The following is a 24,796-nucleotide window of genomic DNA, read 5'->3' as shown; positions in this document are numbered from 1 at the left end:
GCATGTTTTAGCTGAAGGAAGAATAGCTTAAACCTGGAGAGTTAAGACCCGTGTAATGGGTACCATGCAATATGACTTCAAAGGGTCTTCATTTGCTCACCGAACCTCTCCAATCCTATCACTGCTGCGTTTATGCCCCTGTACACATGCTTGATTCTCTTTCGGAGACATAGCAATCCATAGGTTTTAAGATACTTACTAGTCAGGTACATTCTTAGGCGTTTAATATGCGGTGTTGAGTCCATTTCGTTGAGCAAGGAGAAGCTCTTGTCTATTCCATATTTGACTTAAGGAACTTTATCTGTGCTCATTTTAATCTCTGATTTTATGCAGCACCCCAACTCACCTTTACCCTTAAGCAAGCATAAGTTGCTTTTCTAAATTTGAGACCCTGTTCTGTTCTGTAATTCAATTCCTGTGTAGCCAAGTTTACATTCCGTGTATTACTGATATCTTATGATGTTTCTTTTTCTGTGTGACTTACTTCAGTTAGAATCATCATACCTGAATCCACTCATTGTGCTGCTAAGGGCCTGATGACACATATTTCATTGCTGAGTGATATTGCTTTGTAAGTAAATACCACAACTTCTTTATCCATTTTTCACTTTCTGCGATGTTGAACTTGTACTGTAAACGAGGTTCTTGTAAACAGAGCCGTTCCAAACTTTGGGGTGGCTGTGTCTTTTTGATTTTAATTTCCCTAAGCTATAGGACCATAAGTGGAAGTGCCCTAGGCTCTGTTGCTTTGTTTTTTAGATGTTTCAGGAAACACCATACACTTCTCCCAAGTGTCTGTTGGCAATTTACATCCCGCCCATCAGCATAACAAGGCTCCCAGTTCTCAATGGCCTGTTGCCTTTCTGGATTTTACACTTTTTACAGATGGCCCTTTTGACCGGGGGGAACTGAGACTTCATTGTAGTGCAGATTTCCTTTGCAAGCTTGCTTGGTTGGCCAAAAAGGGCGTATGCGTTTTTTTCTGAATATATTCCGGAAAAAACACATACGCCCTTTTTGGCCAAGTGCATCATTGTGGACGTTCTGCCTCTTTTCCTATGCTTTCAATGAAATTCCAGTCTACCTCCTGAAATCGATATCCTGCAATTCTGCCCCGCTTTCAAGTCCTCTTGGCAGCCTTACTTCAGTCTATTTTTGGACGATAGCTGTCATTTATAACTCTGCAGGTTTGTGAATTACAGTGCCCCTGAGCTCCTTTCTTCAACTCGCTTTCTTGTGACCTGGCCGCAACACCGCAGGATGGCTTCAGGCCCTAATCTGGTTCCGGCCCGACATGCTGAGCCTTTGGTTAATTCCTCTTCCTGGTGGGAAATGAGAGTTAAATTTGCCCGTCCAGACACCTCCAGCTAGCCTCTCATTGGTTCTCGCTATTCCTGTTCATCTTCCGCAGAAATTGCAAACTGGGCCAAACAGGAGGTTAAAGGCGCTGACTCTCCAAGTGGGGAGAGTGTTAGTAAAGCGTCTGGAATGTTGCACCCGAGTACCAGGGGAGGAAAACTGAGACATATTTGAACACGTCTCCCGTTCACATGGTTGATCATACTTGGGTTCCACATGCATGTTTTAGCTGAAGGAAGAATACCTTAAACCTGGAGAGTTGAGACCCGTGTAATGGGTACCATGCAATATGACTTCAAAGGGTCTTCATTTGCTCACCGAACCTCTCCAATCCTATCACTGCTGCGTTTACGCCCCTGTACACATGCTTGATTCTCTTTCGGAGACATAACAATCCATAGGTTTTAAGATACTTACTAGTCAGGTACATTCTTAGGCGTTTAATATGGGGTGTTGAGTCCATTTCGTTGAGCAAGGAGTAGCTCTTGTCTATTCCATATTTGACTTAAGGAACTTTATCTGTGCTCATTTCAATCTCTGGTTTTATGCAGCACCCCAACTCACCTTTACCTTTAAGGAAGAATAAGTTGGTTTTCTAAATTTGAGACCCTGTTCTGTTCTGTAATTCAGTTCCTGTGTAGCCAAGTTTACATTCCGTGTATTACTGATATCTTATGATGTTTCTTTTTCTGTGTGACTTATTTCAGTTAGAATCATCACACCTGAATCCACTCATTGTGCTGCTAAGGGCCTGATGACACAAATTTCATTGCTGAGTGATATTGCTTTGTAAGTAAATACCACAACTTCTTTATCCATTTTTCACTTTCTGCGATGTTGAACTTGTACTGTAAACGAGGTTCTTGTAAACAGAGCCGTTCCAAATTTGGGGTGGCTGTGTCTTTTTGATTTTAATTTCCCTAAGCTATACGACCATAAGTGGCAGTGCCCTAGGCTCTGTTGCTTTGTTTTTTAGATGTTTCAGGAAACACCATACACTTCTCCCAAGTGTCTGTTGGCAATTTACATCCCGCCCATCAGCATAACAAGGCTCCCAGTTCTCCATGGCCTGTCCTGCCTTTCTGGATTTTACACTTTTTTCAGATGGCCCTTTTGACCGGGGGGAAGTGAGACTTCATTGTAGTGCAGATTTCCTTTGCAAGCTTGCTTGGTTGGCCAAAAAGGGCGTATGCGTTTTTTCCTGATTCAGGAAAAAACGCATACGCCCTTTTTGGCCAAGTGCATCATTGTGGACGTTCTGCCTCTTTTCCTATGCTTTCAATGCAATTCCAGTCTACCTCCTGAAATCGGTTTCCTGCAATTCTGCCCCGCTTTCAAGTCCTCTTGGCAGCCTTACTTCAGTCTATTTTTGGATGAGCGCTGTCATTTATAACTCTGCAGGTTTGTGAATTACAGTGCCCCTGAGCTCCTTTCTTCAACTCGCTTTCTTTTGAGCTGGCCGCAACACCGCAGGATGGCTTCAGGCCCTAATCTGGTTCCGGCCCGGCATGCTGAGCCTTTGGTTAATTCCTCTTCCTGGTGGGAAATGAGAGTTAAATTTGCCCGTCCAGACACCTCCAGCTAGCCTCTCATTGGTTCTCACTATTCCTGTTCATCTTCCGCAGAAATTGCAAACTGGGCCAAACAGGAGGTTAAAGGCGCTGACTCTCCAAGTGGGGAGAGTGTTAGTAAAGCGTCTGGAATGTTGCACCCGAGTACCAGGGGAGGAAAACTGAGACATATTTGAACACGTCTCCCGTTCACATGGTTGATCATACTCTGTGTTCCACATGCATGTTTTAGCTGAAGGAAGAATAGCTTAAACCTGGAGAGTTAAGACCCGTGTAATGGGTACCATGCAATATGACTTCAAAGGGTCTTCATTTGCTCACCGAACCTCTCCAATCCTATCACTGCTGCGTTTATGCCCCTGTACACATGCTTGATTCTCTTTCGGAGACATAGCAATCCATAGGTTTTAAGATACTTACTAGTCAGGTACATTCTTAGGCGTTTAATATGCGGTGTTGAGTCCATTTCGTTGAGCAAGGAGAAGCTCTTGTCTATTCCATATTTGACTTAAGGAACTTTATCTGTGCTCATTTTAATCTCTGATTTTATGCAGCACCCCAACTCACCTTTACCCTTAAGCAAGCATAAGTTGCTTTTCTAAATTTGAGACCCTGTTCTGTTCTGTAATTCAATTCCTGTGTAGCCAAGTTTACATTCCGTGTATTACTGATATCTTATGATGTTTCTTTTTCTGTGTGACTTACTTCAGTTAGAATCATCATACCTGAATCCACTCATTGTGCTGCTAAGGGCCTGATGACACATATTTCATTGCTGAGTGATATTGCTTTGTAAGTAAATACCACAACTTCTTTATCCATTTTTCACTTTCTGCGATGTTGAACTTGTACTGTAAACGAGGTTCTTGTAAACAGAGCTGTTCCAAACTTTGGGGTGGCTGTGTCTTTTTGATTTTAATTTCCCTAAGCTATAGGACCATAAGTGGAAGTGCCCTAGGCTCTGTTGCTTTGTTTTTTAGATGTTTCAGGAAACACCATACACTTCTCCCAAGTGTCTGTTGGCAATTTACATCCCGCCCATCAGCATAACAAGGCTCCCAGTTCTCAATGGCCTGTTGCCTTTCTGGATTTTACACTTTTTACAGATGGCCCTTTTGACCGGGGGGAACTGAGACTTCATTGTAGTGCAGATTTCCTTTGCAAGCTTGCTTGGTTGGCCAAAAAGGGCGTATGCGTTTTTTTCTGAATATATTCCGGAAAAAACACATACGCCCTTTTTGGCCAAGTGCATCATTGTGGACGTTCTGCCTCTTTTCCTATGCTTTCAATGAAATTCCAGTCTACCTCCTGAAATCGATATCCTGCAATTCTGCCCCGCTTTCAAGTCCTCTTGGCAGCCTTACTTCAGTCTATTTTTGGACGATAGCTGTCATTTATAACTCTGCAGGTTTGTGAATTACAGTGCCCCTGAGCTCCTTTCTTCAACTCGCTTTCTTGTGACCTGGCCGCAACACCGCAGGATGGCTTCAGGCCCTAATCTGGTTCCGGCCCGACATGCTGAGCCTTTGGTTAATTCCTCTTCCTGGTGGGAAATGAGAGTTAAATTTGCCCGTCCAGACACCTCCAGCTAGCCTCTCATTGGTTCTCGCTATTCCTGTTCATCTTCCGCAGAAATTGCAAACTGGGCCAAACAGGAGGTTAAAGGCGCTGACTCTCCAAGTGGGGAGAGTGTTAGTAAAGCGTCTGGAATGTTGCACCCGAGTACCAGGGGAGGAAAACTGAGACATATTTGAACACGTCTCCCGTTCACATGGTTGATCATACTTGGGTTCCACATGCATGTTTTAGCTGAAGGAAGAATACCTTAAACCTGGAGAGTTGAGACCCGTGTAATGGGTACCATGCAATATGACTTCAAAGGGTCTTCATTTGCTCACCGAACCTCTCCAATCCTATCACTGCTGCGTTTACGCCCCTGTACACATGCTTGATTCTCTTTCGGAGACATAACAATCCATAGGTTTTAAGATACTTACTAGTCAGGTACATTCTTAGGCGTTTAATATGGGGTGTTGAGTCCATTTCGTTGAGCAAGGAGTAGCTCTTGTCTATTCCATATTTGACTTAAGGAACTTTATCTGTGCTCATTTCAATCTCTGGTTTTATGCAGCACCCCAACTCACCTTTACCTTTAAGGAAGAATAAGTTGGTTTTCTAAATTTGAGACCCTGTTCTGTTCTGTAATTCAGTTCCTGTGTAGCCAAGTTTACATTCCGTGTATTACTGATATCTTATGATGTTTCTTTTTCTGTGTGACTTATTTCAGTTAGAATCATCACACCTGAATCCACTCATTGTGCTGCTAAGGGCCTGATGACACAAATTTCATTGCTGAGTGATATTGCTTTGTAAGTAAATACCACAACTTCTTTATCCATTTTTCACTTTCTGCGATGTTGAACTTGTACTGTAAACGAGGTTCTTGTAAACAGAGCCGTTCCAAATTTGGGGTGGCTGTGTCTTTTTGATTTTAATTTCCCTAAGCTATACGACCATAAGTGGCAGTGCCCTAGGCTCTGTTGCTTTGTTTTTTAGATGTTTCAGGAAACACCATACACTTCTCCCAAGTGTCTGTTGGCAATTTACATCCCGCCCATCAGCATAACAAGGCTCCCAGTTCTCCATGGCCTGTCCTGCCTTTCTGGATTTTACACATTTTTCAGATGGCCCTTTTGACCGGGGGGAAGTGAGACTTCATTGTAGTGCAGATTTCCTTTGCAAGCTTGCTTGGTTGGCCAAAAAGGGCGTATGCGTTTTTTCCTGAATATATTCAGGAAAAAACGCATACGCCCTTTTTGGCCAAGTGCATCATTGTGGACGTTCTGCCTCTTTTCCTATGCTTTCAATGCAATTCCAGTCTACCTCCTGAAATCGGTTTCCTGCAATTCTGCCCCGCTTTCAAGTCCTCTTGGCAGCCTTACTTCAGTCTATTTTTGGACGATAGCTGTCATTTATAACTCTGCAGGTTTGTGAATTACAGTGCCCCTGAGCTCCTTTCTTCAACTCGCTTTCTTGTGACCTGGCCGCAACACCGCAGGATGGCTTCAGGCCCTAATCTGGTTCCGGCCCGGCATGCTGAGCCTTTGGTTAATTCCTCTTCCTGGTGGGAAATGAGAGTTAAATTTGCCCGTCCAGACACCTCCAGCTAGCCTCTCATTGGTTCTCACTATTCCTGTTCATCTTCCGCAGAAATTGCAAACTGGGCCAAACAGGAGGTTAAAGGGACTGACTCTCCAAGTGGGGAGTGTGTTAGTAAAGCGTCTGGAATGTTGCACCCGAGTACCAGGGGAGGAAAACTGAGACATATTTGAACACGTCTCCCGATCACATGGTTGATCATACTCTAGGTTCCACATGCATGTTTTAGCTGAAGGAAGAATACCTTAAACCTGGGTAGTTGAAACCCGTGGAATGGGTACCATGCAATATGACTTCAAAGGGTCTTCATTTGCTCACCGAACCTCTCCAATCCTATCACTGCTGCGTTTACGCCCCTGTACACATGCTTGATTCTCTTTCAGAGACATAGCAATCCATAGGTTTTAAGATACTTACTAGTCAGGTACATTCTTAGGCGTTTAATATGGGGTGTTTAGTCCATTTCGTTGAGCAAGGAGTAGCTCTTTTCTATTCCATATTTGGCTTAAGGAACTTTATCTGTGCTCATTTCAATCTCTGGTTTTATGCAGGACCCCAACTCACGTTTACCTTTAAGCAAGAATAAGTTGGTTTTCTAAATTTGAGACCCTGTTCTGTTCTGTAATTCAGTTCCTGTGTAGCCAAGTTTACATTCCGTGTATTACTGATATCTTATGATGTTTCTTTTTCTGTGTGACTTACTTCAGTTAGAATCATCATACCTGAATCCACTCATTGTGCTGCTGAGGGCCTGATGACATAGATTTCATTACTGAGTGATATTGCTTTGTAAGTAAATACCACAACTTCTTTATCCATTTTTCACTTTCTGCGATGTTGAACTTGTACTGTAAACGAGGTTCTTGTAAACAGAGCCGTTCCAAACTTTGGGGTGGCTGTGTCTTTTTGATTTTAATTTCCCTAAGCTATAGGACCATAAGTGGAAGTGCCCTAGGTTCTGTTGCTTTGTTTTTTAGATGTTTCAGGAAACACCATACACTTCTCCCGAGTGGTTGTTGGCAATTTACATCCCGCCCATCAGCATAACAAGGCTCCCAGTTCTCCATGGCCTGTCCTGCCTTTCTGGATTTTACACTTTTTTCAGATGGCCGTTTTGACCGGGGGGAAGTGAGACTTCATTGTAGTGCAGATTTCCTTTGCAAGCTTGCTTGGTTGGCCAAAAAGGGCGTATGCGTTTTTTCCTGAATATATTCAGGAAAAAACGCATACGCCCTTTTTGGCCAAGTGCATCATTGTGGACGTTCTGCCTCTTTTCCTATGCTTTCAATGCAATTCCAGTCTACCTCCTGAAATCGGTTTCCTGCAATTCTGCCCCGCTTTCAAGTCCTCTTGGCAGCCTTACTTCAGTCTATTTTTGGACGATAGCTGTCATTTATAACTCTGCAGGTTTGTGAATTACAGTGCCCCTGAGCTCCTTTCTTCAACTCGCTTTCTTTTGAGCTGGCCGCAACACCGCAGGATGGCTTCAGGCCCTAATATGGTTCCGGTACGGCACGCTGAGCCTTTGGTTGTTTCCTCTTCCTGGTGGGAAATGAGAGTTAATTTTGCCCGTCCAGACACCTCCAGCTAGCCTCTCATTGGTTCTCGCTATTCCTGTTCATCTTCCGCAGAAATTGCAAACTGGGCCAAACAGGAGGTTAAAGGCGCTGACTCTCCAAGTGGGGAGAGTGTTAGTAAAGCGTCTGGAATGTTGCACCCGAGTACCAGGGGAGGAAAACTGAGACATATTTGAACACGTCTCCCGTTCACATGGTTGATCATACTTGGGTTCCACATGCATGTTTTAGCTGAAGGAAGAATACCTTAAACCTGGAGAGTTGAGACCCGTGTAATGGGTACCATGCAATATGACTTCAAAGGGTCTTCATTTGCTCACCGAACCTCTCCAATCCTATCACTGCTGCGTTTATGCCCCTGTACACATGCTTGATTCTCTTTTGGAGACATAGCAATCCATAGGTTTTACGATAATTACTAGTCAGGTACATTCTTAGGCGTTTAATATGCGGTGTTGAGTCCATTTCGTTGAGCAAGGAGTAGCTCTTGTCTATTCCATATTTGACTTAAGGAACTTTATCTGTGCTCATTTCAATCTCTGGTTTTATGCAGCACCCCAACTCACCTTTACCCTTAAGCAAGCATAAGTTGGTTTTCTAAATTTGAGTCCCTGTTCTGTTCTGTAATTCAGTTCCTGTGTAGCCAAGTTTACATTCCGTGTATTACTGATATCTTATGATGTTTCTTTTTCCGTCTGACTTATTTCAGTTAGAATCATCATACCTGAATCCACTCATTGTGATGCTAAGGGCCTGATGACATAGATTTCATTGCTGAGTGATATTGCTTTGTAAGTAAATACCACAACTTCTTTATCCATTTTTCACTTTCTGCGATGTTGAACTTGTACTGTAAACGAGGTTCTTGTAAACAGAGGCGTCCCAAACTTTGGGGTGGCTGTGTCTTTTTGATTTTAATTTCCCTAAGCTATAGGACCATAAGTGGCAGTGCCCTAGGCTCTGTTGCTTTGTTTTTTAGATGTTTCAGGAAACACCATACACTTCTCCCGAGTGTCTGTTGGCAATTTACATCCCGCCCATCAGCATAACAAGGCTCCCAGTTCTCCATGGCCTGTCCTGCCTTTCTGGATTTTACACTTTTTTCAGATGGCCCTTTTGACCGGGGGGAAGTGAGACTTCATTGTAGTGCAGATTTCCTTTGCAAGCTTGCTTGGTTGGCCAAAAAGGGCGTATGCGTTTTTTCCTGAATATATTCAGGAAAAAACGCATACGCCCTTTTTGGCCAAGTGCATCATTGTGGACGTTCTGCCTCTTTTCCTATGCTTTCAATGCAATTCCAGTCTACCTCCTGAAATCGGTTTCCTGCAATTCTGCCCCGCTTTCAAGTCCTCTTGGCAGCCTTACTTCAGTCTATTTTTGGACGATAGCTGTCATTTATAACTCTGCAGGTTTGTGAATTACAGTGCCCCTGAGCTCCTTTCTTCAACTCACTTTCTTGTGACCTGGCCGCAACACCGCAGGATGGCTTCAGGCCCTAATTTGGTTCCGGCCCGGCATGCTGAGCCTTTGGTTAATTCCTCTTCCTGGTGGGAAATGAGAGTTAAATTTGCCCGTCCAGACACCTCCAGCTAGCCTGTCATTGGTTCTCGCTATTCCTGTTCATCTTCCGCAGAAATTGCAAACTGGGCCAAACAGGAGGTTAAAGGGACTGACTCTCCAAGTGGGGAGAGTGTTAGTAAAGCGTCTGGAATGTTGCACCCGAGTACCAGGGGAGGAAAACTGAGACATATTTGAACACGTCTCCCGATCACATGGTTGATCATACTCTAGGTTCCACATGCATGTTTTAGCTGAAGGAAGAATACCTTAAACCTGGGTAGTTGAAACCCGTGGAATGGGTACCATGCAATATGACTTCAAAGGGTCTTCATTTGCTCACCGCACCTCTCCAATCCTATCACTGCTGCATTTATGCCCCTGTACACATGCTTGATTCTCTTTCGGAGACATAGCAATCCATAGGTTTTAAGATACTTACTAGTCAGGTACATTCTTAGGCGTTTAATATGGGGTGTTGAGTCCATTTCCTTGAGCAAGGAGTAGCTCTTGTCTATTTCATATTTGGCTTAAGGAACTTTATCTGTGCTCATTTCAATCTCTGGTTTTATGCAGCACCCCAACTCACCTTTACCCTTAAGCAAGTATAAGTTGGTTTTCTAAATTTGAGACCCTGTTCTGTTCTGTAATTCAGTTCCTGTGTAGCCAAGTTTACATTCCGTGTATTACTGATATCTTATGATGTTTCTTTTTCTGTGTGACTTATTTCAGTTAGAATCATCATACCTGAATCCACTCATTGTGCTGCTAAGGGCCTGATGACACAGATTTCATTGCTGAGTGATATTGCTTTGTAAGTAAATACCACAACTTCTTTATCCATTTTTCACTTTCTGCGATGTTGAACTTGTACTGTAAACGAGGTTCTTGTAAACAGAGCCGTTCCAAACTTTGGGGTGGCTGTGTCTTTTTGATTTTAGTTTCCCTAAGCTATAGGACCATAAGTGGAAGTGCCCTAGGTTCTGTTGCTTTGTTTTTTAGATGTTTCAGGAAACACCATACACTTCTCCCGAGTGGTTGTTGGCAATTTACATCCCGCCCATCAGCATAACAAGGCTCCCAGTTCTCCATGGCCTGTCCTGCCTTTCTGGATTTTACACTTTTTTCAGATGGCCCTTTTGACCGGGGGGAAGTGAGACTTCATTGTAGTGCAGATTTCCTTTGCAAGCTTGCTTGGTTGGCCAAAAAGGGCGTATGCGTTTTTTCCTGAATATATTCAGGAAAAAACGCATACGCCCTTTTTGGCCAAGTGCATCATTGTGGACGTTCTGCCTCTTTTCCTATGCTTTCAATGCAATTCCAGTCTACCTCCTGAAATCGGTTTCCTGCAATTCTGCCCCGCTTTCAAGTCCTCTTGGCAGCCTTACTTCAGTCTATTTTTGGACGATAGCTGTCATTTATAACTCTGCAGGTTTGTGAATTACAGTGCCCCTGAGCTCCTTTCTTCAACTCGCTTTCTTGTGACCTGGCCGCAACACCGCAGGATGGCTTCAGGCCCTAATCTGGTTCCGGCACGGCATGCTGAGCCTTTGGTTATTTCCTCTTCCTGGTGGGAAATGAGAGTTAAATTTGCCCGTCCAGACACCTCCAGCTAGCCTCTCATTGGTTCTCGCTATTCCTGTTCATCTTCCGCAGAAATTGCAAACTGGGCCAAACAGGAGGTTAAAGGCACTGACTCTCCAAGTGGGGAGAGTGTTAGTAAAGTGTCTGGAATGTTGCACCCGAGGACCAGGGGAGGAAAACTGAGACATATTTGAACACGTCTCCCGATCACATGGTTGATCATACTCTAGGTTCCACATGCATGTTTTAGCTGAAGGAAGAATACCTTAAACCTGGGTAGTTGAAACCCGTGGAATGGGTACCATGCAATATGACTTCAAAGTGTCTTCATTTGCTCACCGCACCTCTCCAATCCTATCACTGCTGCGTTTATGCCCCTGTACACATGCTTGATTCTCTTTCGGAGACATAGCAATCCATAGGTTTTACGATACTTACTAGTCAGGTACATTCTTAGGCGTTTAATATGCGGTGTTGAGTCCATTTCATTGAGCAAGGAGTAGCTCTTGTCTATTCTATATTTGACTTAAGGAACTTTATCTGTGCTCATTTCAATCTCTGGTTTTATGCAGCACCCCAACTCACCTTTCCCCTTAAGCAAGCATAAGTTGGTTTTCTAAATTTGAGACCCTGTTCTGTTCTGTAATTCAGTTCCTGTGTAGCCAAGTTTACATTGCATGTATTACTGATAACTTATGATGTTTCTTTTTCTGTGTGACTTATTTCAGTTAGAATCATCATACCTGAATCCACTCATTGTGATGCTAAGGGCCTGATGACATAGGTTTCATTGCTGAGTGATATTGCTTTGTAAGTAAATACCACAACTTCTTTATCCATTTTTCACTTTCTGCGATGTTGAACTTGTACTGTAAACGAGGTTCTTGTAAACAGAGCCGTTCCAAACTTTGGGGTGGCTGTGTCTTTTTGATTTTAATTTCCCTAAGCTATAGGACCATAAGTGGCAGTGCCCTAGGCTCTGTTGCTTTGTTTTTTAGATGTTTCAGGAAACACCATACACTTCTCCCGAGTTGTTGTTGGCAATTTACATCCCGCCCATCAGCATAACAAGGCTCCCAGTTCTCCATGGCCTGTCCTGCCTTTCTGGATTTTACACTTTTTTCAGATGGCCCTTTTGACCGGGGGGAAGTGAGACTTCATTGTAGTGCAGATTTCCTTTGCAAGCTTGCTTGGTTGGCCAAAAAGGGCGTATGCGTTTTTTCCTGAATATATTCAGGAAAAAACGCATACGCCCTTTTTGGCCAAGTGCATCATTGTGGACGTTCTGCCTCTTTTCCTATGCTTTCAATGCAATTCCAGTCTACCTCCTGAAATCGGTTTCCTGCAATTCTGCCCCGCTTTCAAGTCCTCTTGGCAACCTTACTTCAGTCTATTTTTGGACGATAGCTGTCATTTATAACTCTGCAGGTTTGTGAATTACAGTGCCCCTGAGCTCCTTTCTTCAACTCGCTTTCTTGTGACCTGGCCGCAACACCGCAGGATGGCTTCAGGCCCTAATCTGGTTCCGGCACGGCACGCTGAGCCTTTGGTTATTTCCTCTTCCTGGTGGGAAATGAGAGTTAAATTTGCCCGTCCAGACACCTCCAGCTAGTCTCTCATTGGTTCTCGCTATTCCTGTTCATCTTCCGCAGAAATTGCAAACTGGGCCAAACAGGAGGTTAAAGGCGCTGACTCTCCAAGTGGGGAGAGTGTTAGTAAAGCGTCTGGAATGTTGCACCCGAGTACCAGGGGAGGAAAACTGAGACATATTTGAACACGTCTCCCGTTCACATGGTTGATCATACTTGGGTTCCACATGCATGTTTTAGCTGAAGGAAGAATACCTTAAACCTGGAGAGTTAAGACCCGTGTAATGGGTACCATGCAATATGACTTCAAAGGGTCTTCATTTGCTCACCGAACCTCTCCAATCCTATCACTGCTGCGTTTATGCCCCTGTACACATGCTTGATTCTCTTTCGGAGACATAGCAATCCATAGGTTTTAAGATACTTACTAGTCAGGTACATTCTTAGGCGTTTAATATGCGGTGTTGAGTCCATTTCGTTGAGCAAGGAGTAGTTCTTGTCTATTCCATATTTGACTTAAGGAACTTTATCTGTGCTCATTTCAATCTCTGGTTTTATGCAGCACCCCAACTCACCTTTACCCTTAAGCAAGCATAAGTTGGTTTTCTAAATTTGAGACCCTGTTCTGTTCTGTAATTCAGTTCCTGTGTAGCCAAGTTTACATTCCGTGTATTACTGATATCTTATGATGTTTCTTTTTCTGTGTGACTTACTTCAGTTAGAATCATCATACCTGAATCCACTCATTGTGCTGCTAAGGGCCTGATGACACAGATTTCATTGCTGAGTGATATTGCTTTGTAAGTAAATACCACAACTTCTTTATCCATTTTTCACTTTCTGCGATGTTGAACTTGTACTGTAAACGAGGTTCTTGTAAACAGAGCCGTTCCAAACTTTGGGGTGGCTGTGTCTTTTTGATTTTAATTTCCCTAAGCTATAGGACCATAAGTGGAAGTGCCCTAGGTTCTGTTGCTTTGTTTTTTAGATGTTTCAGGAAACACCATACACTTCTCCCGAGTGGTTGTTGGCAATTTACATGCCGCCCGTCAGCATAACAAGGCTCCCAGTTCTCCATGGCCTGTCCTTCCTTTCTGGATTTTACACTTTTTTCAGATGGCCCTTTTGACCGGGGGGAAGTGAGACTTCATTGTAGTGCAGATTTCCTTTGCAAGCTTGCTTGGTTGGCCAAAAAGGACGTATGCGTTTTTTCCTGAATATATTCAGGAAAAAACGCATACGCCCTTTTTGGCCAAGTGCATCATTGTGGACGTTCTGCCTCTTTTCCTATGCTTTCAATGCAATTCCAGTCTACCTCCTGAAATCGGTTTCCTGCAATTCTGCCCCGCTTTCAAGTCCTCTTGGAAGCCTTACTTCAGTCTATTTTTGGACGATAGCTGTCATTTATAACTCTGCAGGTTTGTGAATTACAGTGCCCCTGAGCTCCTTTGTTCAACTCGCTTTCTTTTGAGCTGGCCACAACACCGCAGGATGGCTTCAGGCCCTAATCTGGTTCCGGCACGGCACGCTGAGCCTTTGGTTAATTCCTCTTCCTGGTGGGAAATGAGAGTTAAATTTGCCCGTCCAGACACCTCCAGCTAGCCTCTCATTGGTTCTCGCTATTCCTGTTCATCTTCCGCAGAAATTGCAAACTGGGCCAAACAGGAGGTTAAAGGGACTGACTCTCCAAGTGGGGAGAGTGTTAGTAAAGCGTCTGGAATGTTGCACCCGAGTACCAGGGGAGGAAAACTGAGACATATTTGAACACGTCTCCCGATCACATGGTTGATCATACTTGGGTTCCACATGCATGTCTTAGCTGAAGGAAGAATACCTTAAACCTGGAGAGTTGAGACCCGTGTAATGGGTACCATGCAATATGACTTCAAAGGGTCTTCAATTGCTCACCGAACCTCTCCAATCCTATCACTGCTGCGTTTATGCCCCTGTACACATGCTTGATTCTCTTTCGGAGACATAGCAATCCATAGGTTTTAAGATACTTACTAGTCAGGTACATTCTTAGGCCTTTAATATGCGGTGTTGAGTCCATTTCGTTGAGCAAGGAGTAGCTCTTGTCTATTCCATATTTGGCTTAAGGAACTTTATCTGTGCTCATTTCAATCTCTGGTTTTATGCAGCACCCCAACTCACCTTTACCCTTAAGCAAGCATAAGTTGGTTTTCTAAATTTGAGACCCTGTTCTGTTCTGTAATTCAGTTCCTGTGTAGCCAAGTTTACATTCCGTGTATTACTGATACCTTATGATGTTTCTTTTTCTGTGTGACTTACTTCAGTTAGAATCATCATACCTGAATCCACTCATTGTGCTGCTAAGGGCCTGATGACACAGATTTCATTGCTGAGTGATATTGCTTTGTAAGTAAATACCACAACTTCTTTATCCATTTTTCACTTTCTGCGATGTTGAACTTGTACTGTAAACGAGGTTCTTGTAAACAGAGCCGTTCCAAACTTTGGGGTGGCTGTGTCTTTTTGATTTTAATTTCCCTAAGCTATAGGACCATAAGTGGAAGTGCCCTAGGTTCTGTTGCTTTGTTTTTTAGATGTTTCAGGAAACACCATACACTTCTCCCGAGTGGTTGTTGGCAATTTACATCCCGCCCATCAGCATAACAAGGCTCCCAGTTCTCCATGGCCTGTCCTGCCTTTCTGGATTTTACACTTTTTTCAGATGGCCCTTTTGACCAGGGGGAAGTGAGACTTCATTGTAGTGCAGATTTCCTTTGCAAGCTTGCTTGGTTGGCCAAAAAGGGCGTATGCGTTTTTTCCTGAATATATTCAGGAAAAAACGCATACGCCCTTTTTGGCCAAGTGCATCATTGTGGACGTTCTGCCTCTTTTCCTATGCTTTCAATGCAATTCCAGTCTGCCTCCTGAAATCGGTTTCCTGCAATTCTGCCCCGCTTTCAAGTCCTCTTGGCAGCCTTACTTCAGTCTATTTTTGGACGATAGCTGTCATTTATAACTCTGCAGGTTTGTGAATTACAGTGCCCCTGAGCTCCTTTCTTCAACTCGCTTTCTTGTGACCTGGCCGCAACACCGCAGGATGGCTTCAGGCCCTAATCTGGTTCTGGCCCGGCATGCTGAGCCTTTGGTTAATTCCTCTTCCTGGTGGGAAATGAGAGTTAAATATGCCCGTTCAGACACCTCCAGCTAGTCTCTCATTGGTTCTCGCTATTCCTGTTCATCTTCCGCAGAAATTGCAAACTGGGCCAAACAGGAGGTTAAAGGGACTGACTCTCCAAGTCGGGAGAGTGTTAGTAAAGCGTCTGGAATGTTGCACCCGAGTACCAGGGGAGGAAAACTGAGACATATTTGAACACGTCTCCCGTTCACATGGTTGATCATACTCTGGGTTCCACATGCATGTTTTAGCTGAAGGAAGAATACCTTAAACCTGGAGAGTTGAGACCCGTGGAATGGGTACCATGCAATATGACTTCAAAGGGTCTTCATTTGCTCACCGAACCTCTCCAATCCTATCACTGCTGCGTTTATGCCCCTGGACACACGCTTGATTCTCTTTTGGAGACATAGCAATCCATAGGTTTCAAGATACTTACTAGTCAGGTACATTCTTAGGCGTTTAATATGGGGTGTTGAGTCCATTTCGTTGAGCAAGGAGTAGCTCTTGTCTATTCCATATTTGGCTTAAGGAACTTTATCTGTGCTCATTTCAATCTCTGGTTTTATGCAGCACCCCAACTCACCTTTCCCCTTAAGCAAGAATAAGTTGTTTTTCTAAATTTGAGACCCTGTTCTGTTCTGTAATTCAGTTTCTGTGTAGCCAAGTTTACATTCCGTGTATTACTGATATCTTATGATGTTTCTTTTTCTGTGTGACTTATTTCAGTTAGAATCATCGTACCTGAATCTACTCCTTATGCTGCTACGGGCCTGATGACATAGATTTCATTGCTGAGTGATACTGCATTGTACGTAAGTACCACAAGTCCTTTATCCATTTTTCACTTTCTGCGATGTTGAACTTGTACTGTAAACGAGGTTCTTGTAAACAGAGCTGTTCCAAACTTTGGGGTGGCTGTGTCTTTTTGATTTTAATTTCCCTAAGCTATAGGACCATAAGTGGAAGTGCCCTAGGTTCTGTTGCTTTGTTTTTTAGATGTTTCAGGAAACACCATACACTTCTCCCGAGTGTCTGTTGGCAATTTACATCCCGCCCATCAGCATAACAAGGCTCTCAGTTCTCAATGGCCTGTTGCCTTTCTGGATTTTACACTTTTTTCAGATGGCCCTTTTGACCGGGGGGAAGTGAGACTTCATTGTAGTGCAGATTTCCTTTGCAAGCTTGCTTGGTTGGCCAAAAAGGGCGTATGCGTTTTTTCCTGAATATATTCAAGAAAAAACGCATACGCCCTTTTTGGCCAAGTGCATCATTGTGGACGTTCTGCCTCTTTTCCTATGCTTTCAATGCAATTTCAGTCTGCCTCCTGAAATCGGTTTCCTGCAATTCTGCCCCGCTTTCAAGTCCTCTTGGCAGCCTTACTTCAGTATATTTTTGCACGATAGCTGTCATTTATAACTCTGCAGGTTTGTGAATTACAGTGCCCCTGAGCTCCTTTCTTCAACTCGCTTTCTTGTGACCTGGCCGCAACACCGCAGGATGGCTTCAGGCCCTAATCTGGTTCCGGTACGGCACGCTGAGCTTTTGGTTATTTCCTCTTCCTGGTGGGAAATGAGAGTTAAATTTGCCCGTCCAGACACCTCCAGCTAGCCTCTCATTGGTTCTCGCTATTCCTGTTCATCTTCCGCAGAAATTGCAAACTGGGCCAAACAAGAGGTTAAAGGCGCTGACTCTCCAAGTGGGGAGAGTGTTAGTAAAGCGTCTGGAATGTTGCACCCGAGTACCAGGGGAGGAAAACTGAGACATATTTGAACACGTCTCCCGTTCACATGGTTGATCATACTCTGTGTTCCACATGCATGTTTTAGCTGAAGGAAGAATAGCTTAAACCTGGAGAGTTAAGACCCGTGTAATGGGTACCATGCAATATGACTTCAAAGGGTCTTCATTTGCTCACCTAACCTCTCCAATCCTATCACTGCTGCGTTTATGCCCCTGTACACATGCTTGATTCTCTTTCGGAGGCATAGCAATCCATAGGTTTTAAGATACTTACTAGTCAGGTACATTCTTAGGCGTTTAATATGCGGTGTTGAGTCCATTTCGTTGAGCAAGGAGTAGCTCTTGTCTATTCCATATTTGGCTTAAGGAACTTTATCTGTGCTCATTTCAATCTCTGGTTTTATGCAGCACCCCAACTCACCTTTACCCTTAAGCAAGCATAAGTTGGTTTTCTAAATTTGAGACCCTCTTCTGTTCTGTAATTCAGTTCCTGTGTAGCCAAGTTTACATTCCGTGTATTACTGATATCTTATGATGTTTCTTTTTCTGTGTGACTTACTTCAGTTAGAATCATCATACCTGAATCCACTCATTGTGCTGCTAAGGGCCTGATGACACATATTTCATTGCTGAGTGATATTGCTTTGTAAGTAAATACCACAACTTCTTTATCCATTTTTCACTTTCTGCGATGTTGAACTTGTACTGTAAACGAGGTTCTTGTAAACAGAGCCGTTCCAAACTTTGGGGTGGCTGTGTCTTTTTGATTTTAATTTCCCTAAGCTATAGGACCATAAGTGGAAGTGCCCTAGGCTCTGTTGCTTTGTTTTTTAGATGTTTCAGGAAACACCATACACTTCTCCCAAGTGTCTGTTGGCAATTTACATCCCGCCCATCAGCATAACAAGGCTCCCAGTTCTCCATGGCCTGTCCTGCCTTTCTGGATTTTACACTTTTTACAGATGGCCCTTTTGACCGGGGGGAACTGAGACTTCATTGTAGTGCAGATTTCCTTTGCAAGCTTGCTTGGTTGGCCAAAAAGGGCGTATGCGTTTTTTTCTGAATATATTCCGGAAAAAACGCATACGCCCTTTTTGGCCAAGTGCATCATTGTGGACGTTCTGCCTCTTTTCCTATGCTTTCAATGAAATTCCAGTCTACCTCCTGAAATCGATATCCTGCAATTCTGCCCCGCTTTCAAGTCCTCTTGGCAGCCTTACTTCAGTCTATTTTTGGACGATAGCTGTCATTTATAACTCTGCAGGTTTGTGAATTACAGTGCCCCTGAGCTCCTTTCTTCAACTCGCTTTCTTGTGACCTGGCCGCAACACCGCAGGATGGCTTCAGGCCCTAATCTGGTTCCGGCCCGACATGCTGAGCCTTTGGTTAATTCCTCTTCCTGGTGGGAAATGAGATTTAAATTTGCCCGTCCAGACACCTCCAGCTAGCCTCTCATTGGTTCTCGCTATTCCTGTTCATCTTCCGCAGAAATTGCAAACTGGGCCAAACAGGAGGTTAAAGGCGCTGACTCTCCAAGTGGGGAGAGTGTTAGTAAAGCGTCTGGAATGTTGCACCCGAGTACCAGGGGAGGAAAACTGAGACATATTTGAACACGTCTCCCGTTCACATGGTTGATCATACTTGGGTTCCACATGCATGTTTTAGCTGAAGGAAGAATACCTTAAACCTGGAGAGTTGAGACCCGTGTAATGGGTACCATGCAATATGACTTCAAAGGGTCTTCATTTGCTCACCGAACCTCTCCAATCCTATCACTGCTGCGTTTACGCCCCTGTACACATGCTTGATTCTCTTTCGGAGACATAGCAATCCATAGGTTTTAAGATACTTACTAGTCAGGTACATTCTTAGGCGTTTAATATGGGGTGTTGAGTCCATTTCGTTGAGCAAGGAGTAGCTCTTGTCTATTCCATATTTGACTTAAGGAACTTTATCTGTGCTCATTTCAATCTCTGGTTTTATGCAGCACCCCAACTCACCTTTACCTTTAAGGAAGAATAAGTTGGTTTTCTAAATTTGAGACCCTGTTCTGTTCTGTAATTCAGTTCCTGTGTAGCCAAGTTTACATTCCGTGTATTACTGATATCTTATGATGTTTCTTTTTCTGTGTGACTTATTTCAGTTAGAATCATCACACCTGAATCCACTCATTGTGCTGCTAAGGGCCTGATGACACAAATTTCATTGCTGAGTGATATTGCTTTGTAAGTAAATACCACAACTTCTTTATCCATTTTTCACTTTCTGCGATGTTGAACTTGTACTGTAAACGAGGTTCTTGTAAACAGAGCCGTTCCAAATTTGGGGTGGCTGTGTCTTTTTGATTTTAATTTCCCTAAGCTATACGACCATAAGTGGCAGTGCCCTAGGCTCTGTTGCTTTGTTTTTTAGATGTTTCAGGAAACACCATACACTTCTCCCAAGTGTCTGTTGGCAATTTACATCCCGCCCATCAGCATAACAAGGCTCCCAGTTCTCCATGGCCTGTCCTGCCTTTCTGGATTTTACACTTTTTTCAGATGGCCCTTTTGACCGGGGGGAAGTGAGACTTCATTGTAGTGCAGATTTCCTTTGCAAGCTTGCTTGGTTGGCCAAAAAGGGCGTATGCGTTTTTTCCTGATTCAGGAAAAAACGCATACGCCCTTTTTGGCCAAGTGCATCATTGTGGACGTTCTGCCTCTTTTCCTATGCTTTCAATGCAATTCCAGTCTACCTCCTGAAATCGGTTTCCTGCAATTCTGCCCCGCTTTCAAGTCCTCTTGGCAGCCTTACTTCAGTCTATTTTTGGATGAGCGCTGTCATTTATAACTCTGCAGGTTTGTGAATTACAGTGCCCCTGAGCTCCTTTCTTCAACTCGCTTTCTTTTGAGCTGGCCGCAACACCGCAGGATGGCTTCAGGCCCTAATCTGGTTCCGGCCCGGCATGCTGAGCCTTTGGTTAATTCCTCTTCCTGGTGGGAAATGAGAGTTAAATTTGCCCGTCCAGACACCTCCAGCTAGCCTCTCATTGGTTCTCACTATTCCTGTTCATCTTCCGCAGAAATTGCAAACTGGGCCAAACAGGAGGTTAAAGGCGCTGACTCTCCAAGTGGGGAGAGTGTTAGTAAAGCGTCTGGAATGTTGCACCCGAGTACCAGGGGAGGAAAACTGAGACATATTTGAACACGTCTCCCGTTCACATGGTTGATCATACTCTGTGTTCCACATGCATGTTTTAGCTGAAGGAAGAATAGCTTAAACCTGGAGAGTTAAGACCCGTGTAATGGGTACCATGCAATATGACTTCAAAGGGTCTTCATTTGCTCACCGAACCTCTCCAATCCTATCACTGCTGCGTTTATGCCCCTGTACACATGCTTGATTCTCTTTCGGAGACATAGCAATCCATAGGTTTTAAGATACTTACTAGTCAGGTACATTCTTAGGCGTTTAATATGCGGTGTTGAGTCCATTTCGTTGAGCAAGGAGAAGCTCTTGTCTATTCCATATTTGACTTAAGGAACTTTATCTGTGCTCATTTTAATCTCTGATTTTATGCAGCACCCCAACTCACCTTTACCCTTAAGCAAGCATAAGTTGCTTTTCTAAATTTGAGACCCTGTTCTGTTCTGTAATTCAATTCCTGTGTAGCCAAGTTTACATTCCGTGTATTACTGATATCTTATGATGTTTCTTTTTCTGTGTGACTTACTTCAGTTAGAATCATCATACCTGAATCCACTCATTGTGCTGCTAAGGGCCTGATGACACATATTTCATTGCTGAGTGATATTGCTTTGTAAGTAAATACCACAACTTCTTTATCCATTTTTCACTTTCTGCGATGTTGAACTTGTACTGTAAACGAGGTTCTTGTAAACAGAGCCGTTCCAAACTTTGGGGTGGCTGTGTCTTTTTGATTTTAATTTCCCTAAGCTATAGGACCATAAGTGGAAGTGCCCTAGGCTCTGTTGCTTTGTTTTTTAGATGTTTCAGGAAACACCATACACTTCTCCCAAGTGTCTGTTGGCAATTTACATCCCGCCCATCAGCATAACAAGGCTCCCAGTTCTCAATGGCCTGTTGCCTTTCTGGATTTTACACTTTTTACAGATGGCCCTTTTGACCGGGGGGAACTGAGACTTCATTGTAGTGCAGATTTCCTTTGCAAGCTTGCTTGGTTGGCCAAAAAGGGCGTATGCGTTTTTTTCTGAATATATTCCGGAAAAAACACATACGCCCTTTTTGGCCAAGTGCATCATTGTGGACGTTCTGCCTCTTTTCCTATGCTTTCAATGAAATTCCAGTCTACCTCCTGAAATCGATATCCTGCAATTCTGCCCCGCTTTCAAGTCCTCTTGGCAGCCTTACTTCAGTCTATTTTTGGACGATAGCTGTCATTTATAACTCTGCAGGTTTGTGAATTACAGTGCCCCTGAGCTCCTTTCTTCAACTCGCTTTCTTGTGACCTGGCCGCAACACCGCAGGATGGCTTCAGGCCCTAATCTGGTTCCGGCCCGACATGCTGAGCCTTTGGTTAATTCCTCTTCCTGGTGGGAAATGAGAGTTAAATTTGCCCGTCCAGACACCTCCAGCTAGCCTCTCATTGGTTCTCGCTATTCCTGTTCATCTTCCGCAGAAATTGCAAACTGGGCCAAACAGGAGGTTAAAGGCGCTGACTCTCCAAGTGGGGAGAGTGTTAGTAAAGCATCTGGAATGTTGCACCCGAGTACCAGGGGAGGAAAACTGAGACATATTTGAACACGTCTCCCGTTCACATGGTTGATCATACTTGGGTTCCACATGCATGTTTTAGCTGAAGGAAGAATACCTTAAACCTGGAGAGTTGAGACCCGTGTAATGGGTACCATGCAATATGACTTCAAAGGGTCTTCATTTGCTCACCGAACCTCTCCAATCCTATCACTGCTGCGTTTACGCCCCTGTACACATGCTTGATTCTCTTTCGGAGACATAACAATCCATAGGTTTTAAGATACTTACTAGTCAGGTACATTCTTAGGCGTTTAATATGGGGTGTTGAGTCCATTTCGTTGAGCAAGGAGTAGCTCTTGTCTATTCCATATTTGACTTAAGGAACTTTATCTGTGCTCATTTCAATCTCTGGTTTTATGCAGCACCCCAACTCACCTTTACCTTTAAGGAAGAATAAGTTGGTTTTCTAAATTTGAGACCCTGTTCTGTTCTGTAATTCAGTTCCTGTGTAGCCAAGTTTACATTCCGTGTATTACTGATATCTTATGATGTTTCTTTTTCTGTGTGACTTATTTCAGTTAGAATCATCACACCTGAATCCACTCATTGTGCTGCTAAGGGCCTGATGACACAAATTTCATTGCTGAGTGATATTGCTTTGTAAGTAAATACCACAACTTCTTTATCCATTTTTCACTTTCTGCGATGTTGAACTTGTACTGTAAACGAGGTTCTTGTAAACAGAGCCGTTCCAAATTTGGGGTGGCTGTGTCTTTTTGATTTTAATTTCCCTAAGCTATACGACCATAAGTGGCAGTGCCCTAGGCTCTGTTGCTTTGTTTTTTAGATGTTTCAGGAAACACCATACACTTCTCCCAAGTGTCTGTTGGCAATTTACATCCCGCCCATCAGCATAACAAGGCTCCCAGTTCTCCATGGCCTGTCCTGCCTTTCTGGATTTTACACTTTTTTCAGATGGCCCTTTTGACCGGGGGGAAGTGAGACTTCATTGTAGTGCAGATTTCCTTTGCAAGCTTGCTTGGTTGGCCAAAAAGGGCGTATGCGTTTTTTCCTGATTCAGGAAAAAACGCATACGCCCTTTTTGGCCAAGTGCATCATTGTGGACGTTCTGCCTCTTTTCCTATGCTTTCAATGCAATTCCAGTCTACCTCCTGAAATCGGTTTCCTGCAATTCTGCCCCGCTTTCAAGTCCTCTTGGCAGCCTTACTTCAGTCTATTTTTGGATGAGCGCTGTCATTTATAACTCTGCAGGTTTGTGAATTACAGTGCCCCTGAGCTCCTTTCTTCAACTCGCTTTCTTTTGAGCTGGCCGCAACACCGCAGGATGGCTTCAGGCCCTAATCTGGTTCCGGCCCGGCATGCTGAGCCTTTGGTTAATTCCTCTTCCTGGTGGGAAATGAGAGTTAAATTTGCCCGTCCAGACACCTCCAGCTAGCCTCTCATTGGTTCTCACTATTCCTGTTCATCTTCCGCAGAAATTGCAAACTGGGCCAAACAGGAGGTTAAAGGCGCTGACTCTCCAAGTGGGGAGAGTGTTAGTAAAGCGTCTGGAATGTTGCACCCGAGTACCAGGGGAGGAAAACTGAGACATATTTGAACACGTCTCCCGTTCACATGGTTGATCATACTCTGTGTTCCACATGCATGTTTTAGCTGAAGGAAGAATAGCTTAAACCTGGAGAGTTAAGACCCGTGTAATGGGTACCATGCAATATGACTTCAAAGGGTCTTCATTTGCTCACCGAACCTCTCCAATCCTATCACTGCTGCGTTTATGCCCCTGTACACATGCTTGATTCTCTTTCGGAGACATAGCAATCCATAGGTTTTAAGATACTTACTAGTCAGGTACATTCTTAGGCGTTTAATATGCGGTGTTGAGTCCATTTCGTTGAGCAAGGAGAAGCTCTTGTCTATTCCATATTTGACTTAAGGAACTTTATCTGTGCTCATTTTAATCTCTGATTTTATGCAGCACCCCAACTCACCTTTACCCTTAAGCAAGCATAAGTTGCTTTTCTAAATTTGAGACCCTGTTCTGTTCTGTAATTCAATTCCTGTGTAGCCAAGTTTACATTCCGTGTATTACTGATATCTTATGATGTTTCTTTTTCTGTGTGACTTACTTCAGTTAGAATCATCATACCTGAATCCACTCATTGTGCTGCTAAGGGCCTGATGACACATATTTCATTGCTGAGTGATATTGCTTTGTAAGTAAATACCACAACTTCTTTATCCATTTTTCACTTTCTGCGATGTTGAACTTGTACTGTAAACGAGGTTCTTGTAAACAGAGCCGTTCCAAACTTTGGGGTGGCTGTGTCTTTTTGATTTTAATTTCCCTAAGCTATAGGACCATAAGTGGAAGTGCCCTAGGCTCTGTTGCTTTGTTTTTTAGATGTTTCAGGAAACACCATACACTTCTCCCAAGTGTCTGTTGGCAATTTACATCCCGCCCATCAGCATAACAAGGCTCCCAGTTCTCAATGGCCTGTTGCCTTTCTGGATTTTACACTTTTTACAGATGGCCCTTTTGACCGGGGGGAACTGAGACTTCATTGTAGTGCAGATTTCCTTTGCAAGCTTGCTTGGTTGGCCAAAAAGGGCGTATGCGTTTTTTTCTGAATATATTCCGGAAAAAACACATACGCCCTTTTTGGCCAAGTGCATCATTGTGGACGTTCTGCCTCTTTTCCTATGCTTTCAATGAAATTCCAGTCTACCTCCTGAAATCGATATCCTGCAATTCTGCCCCGCTTTCAAGTCCTC

The 24,796-nt window shown here is 43.7% G+C and overlaps 3 long non-coding RNA genes across 28 annotated transcripts in view; all 3 read left to right on the top strand.

Moving 5' to 3' along the window:
- LOC307189637 overlaps positions 1-24,796 on the top strand; it is a 2,307,304-nt gene that overhangs the window by 644,485 nt on the left and 1,638,023 nt on the right. The window lies entirely within an intron of this gene.
- Positions 1-24,796, top strand: part of LOC307189640 — a 454,842-nt gene that overhangs the window by 311,242 nt on the left and 118,804 nt on the right. The gene's annotated exons all lie outside the window — the stretch shown is intronic.
- LOC307189394 lies at positions 498-24,234 on the top strand. Its single transcript, XR_013829177.1, has 5 exons — positions 498-571; positions 3,641-3,722; positions 17,852-17,933; positions 21,005-21,086; positions 24,156-24,234. It is a non-coding gene; the product is annotated as an uncharacterized lncRNA (long non-coding RNA).

The sequence above is a fragment of the Stenella coeruleoalba genome (genome assembly GCF_951394435.1).
Source record: "Stenella coeruleoalba genome assembly, chromosome: 7".
NCBI lineage: Eukaryota > Metazoa > Chordata > Mammalia > Artiodactyla > Delphinidae > Stenella > Stenella coeruleoalba.
Note: the sequence above shows the minus strand (reverse complement) of the source record. Positions and strands in the feature narration are given on the sequence as shown.